The sequence below is a fragment of the Hydra vulgaris genome, chromosome 14, assembly GCF_038396675.1.
Source record: "Hydra vulgaris chromosome 14, alternate assembly HydraT2T_AEP".
NCBI lineage: Eukaryota > Metazoa > Cnidaria > Hydrozoa > Anthoathecata > Hydridae > Hydra > Hydra vulgaris.
Window position 1 is genome coordinate 7,534,204 of NC_088933.1, and position 9,832 is coordinate 7,544,035.

General features: G+C 26.1%; 1 protein-coding gene across 3 annotated transcripts in view; it reads left to right on the forward strand.

Annotated features, from left to right (window-relative positions):
- LOC136090706 (uncharacterized) overlaps positions 1-6,065 on the forward strand; it is an 87,521-nt gene extending 81,456 nt beyond the window's left edge. For 2 of the 3 annotated variants that reach the window (XM_065817545.1, XM_065817547.1), the window contains one exon: positions 5,687-6,065. The gene's annotated coding sequence lies outside the window, so the exon portion shown is untranslated. The remainder of the gene's footprint in view (positions 1-5,686) is intronic. The other variant, XM_065817546.1, reaches the window with a different exon arrangement.
- The last annotated feature ends 3,767 nt before the right edge of the window (positions 6,066-9,832 follow it).

Consider the following 9,832-nt stretch of genomic DNA (forward strand, 5'->3'; position numbering starts at 1 on the left):
CATCACTTAATTATTCAATTAATCATCACTTAATTATTCAACTATCCCATGGCGAATTTTCTGGTTTTTGTATTTTAATTTACTCCCAAAAAGGCTGCAAGCAATCCCTATTAAACTGGGAGTTACTAGAAAACAAGAATATAGTGAAAGAGTAAGAAAACTTGACGGGAACATTGGCAGAAGACATAGAAGACAAAGAGTTGAAGGTTGTATGATTCAGGAAAAATACAACCTTACAATGATGGATGAGAAGCTCAAACTTGGCAGATTAATCAAGTCCAATTACGTTTACAATGCGTTTTTGAATATTTCTCTAGAAGAGATAAAGCAATATCAGAATAATCAGCCCAAATATAATAACAATATTCTATTCAGAGAAAAATAAATAATTTGTAGTGGTAGAGAATGGAATTAAAAGAAAGATAATGGCAATCACAATAACAAAAAGCAACTTGAACATTAGTTAACTTTGCATGGTTTCCATGAGAGATCAGTAGTGAATGATAAAATAAATGACTCAGTGATAGGGTTATTCCTGATTTATATTGTTAGCACTATTTCATATAAACTGGCATTTTCGAAGTTGTTCATTTTTTCTTTTTTTGTATTTGTTTTAAATTTGTTTCTTTTCAAAATTTTTCTTAAAAAAACAATTCAATTTATAATTCAATAAATTAAAAACAGTTATATTTTTCGATCAGTTTTTTTTTATTGAGATTGTTACCATTCATTAATATAAGACATTGCAATCAACATTGCAGTATTTATTAGCAGTAATCAAGTTAGGTTGTTAAAATTCACCAGTCACCTCAAGTATAAATCACTTCACCAAGCATTTGTATCAGTATTAAATTTTTTTTTTTAAATTTGACCTCTCCATGACTTTCCTCAACAGGCCCAAAAGTAATATTCCCCCTCATTTTGCTCTCTTTTGGATAAACTAATGGAAGTCTTCCTTTAATGAGTATTTCCATTTATGTGCGTGATTTTTTTCTTTTTCTTTATTTTTACAATTATAATATGGGAATTGACTGACTGAATGGCTGACTGAAAAAAAAAAAACACTATGAGTTTTAATTTTGAAAATATACTTAGTTCTGATTTTTCTTACAACTTAAATTGTGTTTACTAATGCATATCATTAATTAAATGCAAAAAAATTAGAAGTGGGGTGAGTTTCAACCTGGTGCTCAAATTAGAGAACAGTGTGAAGATCATGACATCATCTTTTCAAAAGTAGACGATCATTGATCGTTGATCGGCCGTTTTTTCCAGTGCGGATTACATAAGAAATTATTTATAATAAAAAAAAGGTTTCTGCTAAAATTTAAATTTTCCGATGAATTAAAGTTTATTTATCAACTAAAATTTTCGTTTTTCTGCAGCATGCATGATTTTATTTCAAACTTAATTTATTATTTGATAACATTAATTATGTATACCAATCCGTGTTTACAAAATATATATACAAATTAGATAAGAGTAAATTGGAGAATAAGAGAACAAGTTTTATGATCATAAAAATAAAAGACGAAACATTTTCGATTTTCCGTATGGTTTTTTGCAAATGCCTTTATGCAAAGTTTTTTTTTTTTAATTTTTTTTTTCGTATTTTGATCTATGAGTAATTATAAACACTATGTTAAAGCTAATTTGTAACATTATTTTAGTATATGAAATATTCAAAAAAAAAAAAAAAAGACATTTTTCCAGCACTTTTGCGTTATATTTGTATTCTGTTCAATGAAATGCCTAATATGTTGAAAAATTTGAAAACACCATGTATACAATTAGTTTCTGAAAATACTAGTTGTTTATAAATTTTTTTTTTAATAGTTATTACATAACAATTTTTTGTGTGTTTATTTTTTTAATTCAAAGTAACTACTTTGTCATTTCTCCTCATTCTGTAATTTATTTATTAAAACTTTTCAAGAAATAATTAATATATTTAAATTTAGTATCAAATAAATTAAGGTTTATAACAAAATTAACATAAACATAAAAAATATTTACCTGAACAAGTTTATTTTTTATTTTTTAATTATGGTTCTCTCCCAACAAGGCTGCAAGCAACCGCTTGAGTTGCGAGGTACAAGAAAATAAAAAGAATAAATTTATAGAGCAGGGAAATGGTTGACATAAGACTTAAAAAGTTAGTAAGTTGTATGTGTTCCAATAGATTGAAGTGCGGGGAAAAATACTAGATGATAAAAATTTTTTTAGAGCATGCAGGGACATATATAATAAACAAATGAAACGTATGAATCATGAGTCAAGAGAGAATGAGTTTAAGTTGATGGAACTAGATATGATAGCTTCTTTAAGCATGATAACAACCATTATAGAATTTGTAGTAAAGAGAAAAAGATGTAGCTTTACAACAATTGGAAGAAAAGCTCAAGCTTAGCAGATACAGCGGGTCCAAATACGTTTACAATGCGTTTTTAGACCTTGCCTAGAAGAGAAAGAGCATCATTAGAAAAACCAGCCCAATTATGGCAACAGTATTCCATAAAGAGGCGAATAAAAGGTTTGTAGATTTAGAGAATAGAATCAGGAGTAAGACAATATCAAGCACGATAAAGTAAAGGATGCTAATTTAGCTATCGATTGTATATATGGCTTCCTTGAAAGGTCAGTATACGATAATCCAAGAAGAGGTAAAAAATAATATTTTCTTTTTTTAAAATCCTCATACAAAAAATGTTGTTTGAAAATAGAAAGAAATTTTCAAAAAAAGTTGTTTTGAAAATGGAAAGCTAAGGAAAAATTTATGTATAAAGTGGAAAATCTTATATCATTATATCTTGGCATGAGTCTGTTTAATTTTTCAAAACACGTTTAAAACATTCTATTCGTTAGGTAATCACGCAGAACATGTTTTGAGGTTTCCTGTTTCATAATCTCAAGCAATTACGGTATGAAAATGTAATGCATTGTAGTAAACGGATTAATTGAAGGTTTCTTAAGAAATAGAGGTGTCCCTGATATTTTTGCCAGATAGTGAACTTTTCTAAAGTTCTATAAATGTTTATGAAGTAAAAACAAGTTTTGTCATTCTACATTAAATATTGTTCAAGATTTAAAAAAATAAAATTAATAAAAAACTGGTATAACACAGGTTTATGCGTTAATAATGTATAAAGAAAAATCGTTTTTTATAGCCAAATTTTTGTATTTTTTAATTACTATTTTCTATACTTCGTCAGCACATATGCTATGTCATACACATTTTCACTGATTTTTTAAAGTAATATTTATCTTGAATATTATTTACGTAGACTGGCAAAACTTGTTTTTTCTTCATAAACACTAATAGAACTTTAGAAAAGTTCACTATCCGGCATATCCGCCAAAAATATCCGGGACACCTCTATTAAAAATATATTTTTTTAAACATTATATACTATAAACTATAAAGTTTTTAATTGTTAATAAATAAGGTTTTAGAATTTCAGGAAATTTCAAAAACTAAGATTTTAGATTTTCAGGAAGTAAATTGATACAGAAACTAATATTTATAGTAATAACTAATAGTTAATAGATAATTTAAAATTATCCATAAATATTAGTTTCTGAGTTATTTACTTCCTGAAATTCTGAAAGCTTATTTTTTTTTTAATTTAAACTGGTTTTCAGACTCGTATCATTTCAAATCATTGTACAGTCATTGTGTGAATGTGTAATGATAACAATTGTTCTTTTTCAAAAATGGATCTACTACAATTCAAACTCTTTAATTTCCAATGAAGTTAGAAAGTCATAGAATGCGGTAGTAGTGGTGTAGTGGTAGAGTGCTTGCTTGATAAGCAAGAAGTTTCGAGTTCGATCCCCACCACGTCACTGGTAGTTCCGCACTTATCTTATTTCTTCGCGCATCGGCTTTGTTTACTAAAGTACGTGTTTCTGAGTCATACAGTTGAGTGGACTGAAACCACAAATAAGTAGCCTCCTTGACTGTTGTGGCCTTCTCGGCCATGGGGAGGTGAATTAACATAAAAAAAAAAATGTATAAGTTCAATTAGAAAATGCTCTTTAAAAATATTCATGAAAAGCAAACCACAAAACTAAAATAATTATTAAAAAATAAAATATTGTCAATAATAAGATATATAATATAAAATAATAATAATGTATAATAATAATAATATATATATATATATATATATATATATATATATATATATATATATATATATATATATTATTATTATTATTATATATATATAAATAGTAAATATATATATATATAATATATGTACAAATAGATATATAATTTATAATAATAAGATATATAATGTTTAGGGTAGATTTAGGTATAATAAGCACCTTATTTTTTCATAAATAAATATGGTGGATCCAAAATTTTTGCGAATAAACAGTTTTTAGGGATCGCTACTTATAATCCACTTAGATATTTGGGCAAAAGAAACTTTTTCTTAAAAACAGAGGTTTTAATAAAGTAGAAAAAGTGCTCATTTTTATCTAAAATAAAACAAGAAAATGAATAAAAATGTAAAACAAGCAAAAGATTTAATAAAATAAAACAAAAACAATAAATTAAAGCGAAGTAACAAATTAAAAGAAAGGAAGTTTGAAAAATGTTTGAAAAAATAATAACAAGAACTAATTAAGAAAAAATAACTCCCTCCAAATTTACTACGCTTTTCTGTTTCCACCAAGAATAACAAATATAATTTATTTTATTTTGCAGAAGTTTTTGTGTTTATCTTTTCGTCATGTAATTTTTGTTTTCGTTATGTAGTTTTTGTGCTTGCGTTTTCGTTTGCGTAAAGTTTGTTTTTATTTGTGCCGTTGTTGCTAGTTATTTTTATTGTTGTTACTAATTGAGCATTTTCATATTTTTTTGTCTTTTTTATCTAACTTATTATTATTATAAATCCTTTTTTTAATTTGATTTACGCTTGCTTTTATTTATTAATATTGCTGTTTATTTGTTTGTTTGTTTATTTCATTAAGGTGTCACTCCAATGACTAGTTTTTAACTATATGAGTAACCTCACCTAATTTTGTAAAATTATAAAAAATTTTAATTTTCATTTTTTGGTTAAATAAATGGATTAAAAAAAAAATTACCGAGTATAAATGTACGCTAATTATACTGCTTTCTGGCCACATAAAGTTAATTCAAAAGATACAAAGTAACTTGAACTATACTCGCATCGTAGAGATCTTTTGGTATGCTCATATTACCTAGATGCTTAAATTACCCGTATCTACCATATATATGTATATAATATGGTAGTAATTAATAATTTTAGCTGTTTAAATACGCTTTTACAACAAATGTAATAGTTTTTTGCTTGTAATCTATAGCAAATATACAAGTCTTAAATTGATTGCTGTAAAAAAATCTTCCATACCAGAAAATCCTTATCATTCTAATTAATTAGTCATGATCAAAATCAACAGTCATAATGAAGAAGTGTGTTTGTTGAAGGTATTTAGTAATACGTAGTTAAGGTGTCTCCTCTAAAATGGATCTAAAAACACTAAAAAGCAATTGGTTGTTGCTTTTTAGTGTTTTTAGAAAAAATGTTGGTTTCTTTTTTTTTTTAATTAATTTTATTTTGCTAGACCAATTAAATTTTGTTAACAAAATAATTGATATAAATGTTATTGTCATAGTGTTTTGAAAAAAATGTCATTTAAAATATTTCAGTTTTTAGACTCTAATTGGTGAATCGATTTTTAGTCGGTCCAACCATTCTCTAATTGGAATGTTTACTTATTGGTTGCTTTCAACCGAAGTGTTTTTTTTTCCCGTAATTTTTGATTGATTTCATGATATTTTTCGTTTTTTATAAATGTTTATTACGTTACTCTTAATATTAAGAAACGCTTGTTTTGTTTACTTTTCAGTTTTTACTAAATTTTTTCTCCTAATTTTTGATATTTTGACTATTAAATAATTTTATTAAAATTTTATCGATTTTTTTAATTAATTGGTTAAATGTTTAATTCTTAGAATTTATACAAATTTTATTTTTCACTTCAGTTACATAATTTTAATACTTTTATGAATAGTTGCAATAAACTTGTTCAGAGTTTTTTTTTTGTTTGTTACTATTTTCATCGCTGAAAAAATACGTAAACGAAAACGCTGAAAAGAAACGTAAACGAAAAACTTTTTCAGAATTCAACTCTCAGTATTTTAGTACATCATTGGGTGAAAAGAAAAACGCATTAAGCACAAAAAATAGAAAAAGATTTTGTATTCTACAGTGCACTAAGTGTAAGTTACTTACACTACTTTCCGTAGAAAATCATCATGGAGGAAAATCATCATGGAACTTTAAAAATAATTAATAATGCACTATTAAGTGCAAAATTAATAGAAATTTTTTGAAAATTAATTTTTGCAACAATTTTATCCCAAAATTTAATATTACTTTTAGCTGGTACCAAATATTAGTCCGTATAAAAGCCAAACAGTAGCCCACCTTTTATCTGTGGAAAAAAAAACTAGAAAAATTTTTTTTTAATTTTTTTGTAAGAATAAATATTTTCAATATTGTTAAAAATTAAAAAAAATAAATAATAATTTTATAAAAATAAATATTTTTTTCCATAGTAAATGCTATGAGCTAACTTACCCCGTGAAAAATTTGCCAACTTACCCCGAAAGCTTTTTTTTTAATAAACAGTCTATATATCCTGAAAAACGGCAGCTTTGAAAAAAAAAGTCTGACTGGATATAGTAAACCAATTGTGGCTGGAACTTTTACAATAATTTTTTTTCATACGACTAAATACTTTCGTTGTAAAGTAAAAAGGAAGCGATGTTCTAAAAGTTACGTTTTTGTCCAAAAAACGCATAAATCTCATAATCTCCCATGCGCATGCGCAAATCCTGACAATACTACAGTGAATGATGAAATGGTCAATAAGGAAGTTTCTGAGTAATTTTTGTCACTTTCTGATGAATGGCTCTAAAGATAAACGCAGTTCGTCAACTTACCCCTGCGGCCAACTAGCCCCGGTCTCCCCTACTTGGTCCATTACTTTACGGAAGTCCAAAAATATTTATCTAATAAAAAAGAAAGTAATAACGAATCACTAATGAAAATAACTAATCTTTTTTTTTTTTCTGTTACTTAATAAGTTTTTCCTGTCACCCAAAAATATTAGACCTTTTTTTTTAGCAGCAATTTATGTTTTTTTGTTTTTTGAATTTAATTTAAATACAAGTTAACAAAAAGATTTGTTTTTTTGTTTACATGGCTTTATTTAATTAAGTAGAGTATTGGTGAGGATTTTTTTATTTTTGAAAATAAAGAAAATGTTATTGATATTTATTGATTATTTTTTTAATACAGGTTATAATTAAAAACAAAACACTTTACTACTTTATCTATATACTAGTCGTTGTTCTTTTTTCTTTAAATTTCTTCGAGCACTTCTAATTATTGAATTGTCTTATAACTGTTGTAATAACATTAAATAGTTACACATTTTTATCCTACGTGCTAGTTTTCGCAGCTGATTTGCACTTATGCAGTGATTGCACTATATTTGCGCACTTATGCCAGTTCGCATATCCGCCAGTTTGCTCTTACGCCATCTGCACTTATGCCAGATTGGACACTTATGCAGCGCCCCGACTATATCTTACTCTAACAAAACCTTTTATTTTAAAAATAAGATTAGTCAGGTTATTTCAGAAAAAATTAAATACATTAAGGTGGTAGTCTACCTTAAAATATGAAAATTTTCAAAATTAAAAATTGTACTGTTTTACCCAATATCATATACGTAGAAAATGATGGTGATATTTGTTTTTCAAAAAAATATTTACAAATTATATCCTTGGGCCTCTTCTATTTCTTATTTTTATAAGCGATCTGCCAGACACATTAAAAAATAACATCAAATTATATGCAGATGATAGCAAAATTATAAATATTTTTAAATCAGATGAAAATATTCGCATAAACAAATTACAACTAGATATTGATAATATTATGGAATGGTCGTCATTATGGTTAATGAAATTTAACTATGAAAAGTGTAAAATTATGCACATTGGCTTTAAAAATCCATGTATAACTTATTCAATGTTCGACGCTGAAACTCAACAGAATAATATCTTAGCAACATCAAAAGTAGAACGAGATTTTGGAGTAATGATGCAATCTAAATTAAAATGGACCAGTCATATTGATAAAGCTGTCGGAAAATCAAATCAAATGCTTGCTCTTATTAAACGAACTTTTAAATATTTTCACTCGAATATGGCAAAAAAATTATATACGACTTTTGTAAGACCCCATCTTGAGTTTGCAATCCAAGTATGGTGTCCTTATCTGAAGCAAGACATCTTAAAGTTAGAAAAAGTACAGAGAAGGGCAACAAAACTCGTACCAGCTTTTAAAAAAATGCCATATGAAAAAAGACTACAGTTATTGAAATTAACAACTCTAGAAGCACGTCGTTTAAGAGGAGATCTTATTTTTCAATATAAAATACAGAACGGTTATGATGAAATAAATTGGATAAATGACTCAATATCTAAAGTTCAATTAAAACCTTACAATTTTCGTAGTCATAACCAAAAGTTAACAAAGGAATACTGTAAGAGTAATGCTAGGTATAATTTCTTTTTGTGTAGAGTCGTAAATGCTTGGAATGGTTTACCACCACATATAGACATTTCTCTAATTCGATTGCGCAACCGATTTCTCAGCTTCAAAAAGAGGCCAATAAGGACAAAATTGTAAACAAATAGCGACAAATCGCTTAAATAATCCTTCTTAGTTTACTAATTTTTCTGCTTATCTATTAAAAGAAAATCAAATCAAATGCTTGCTCTTATTAAACGAACTTTTAAATATTTTCACTCGAATATGGCAAAAAAATTATATACGACTTTTGTAAGACCCCATCTTGAGTTTGCAATCCAAGTATGGTGTCCTTATCTGAAGCAAGACATCTTAAAGTTAGAAAAAGTACAGAGAAGGGCAACAAAACTCGTACCAGCTTTTAAAAAAATGCCATATGAAAAAAGACTACAGTTATTGAAATTAACAACTCTAGAAGCACGTCGTTTAAGAGGAGATCTTATTTTTCAATATAAAATACAGAACGGTTATGATGAAATAAATTGGATAAATGACTCAATATCTAAAGTTCAATTAAAACCTTACAATTTTCGTAGTCATAACCAAAAGTTAACAAAGGAATACTGTAAGAGTAATGCTAGGTATAATTTCTTTTTGTGTAGAGTCGTAAATGCTTGGAATGGTTTACCACCACATATAGACATTTCTCTAATTCGATTGCGCAACCGATTTCTCAGCTTCAAAAAGAGGCCAATAAGGACAAAATTGTAAACAAATAGCGACAAATCGCTTAAATAATCCTTCTTAGTTTACTAATTTTTCTGCTTATCTATTAAAAAAAAAATACTTTGAATTTTTGGTAAAACAATTTACAGAAGACAATAAAAAATTCACAAATGTCAAAGACATGTTAAATCATAATAAAATTGTTGAAACTTGTTTTGGTGCAAGTCTAGATGGACTTGTAAATCAATTCTAGGAATATATATATATATATATATATATATATATATATATATATATATATATATATATATATATATATATATATATATATATATATATACACACATATATATATATATATATATATATATATATATATATATATATATATATATATATATATATATATATATATATATATACATATATATGTATATATATATATATATATATATATATATATATATGTATATATATATATTTATACATATTATATATATATATATATATATATATATATA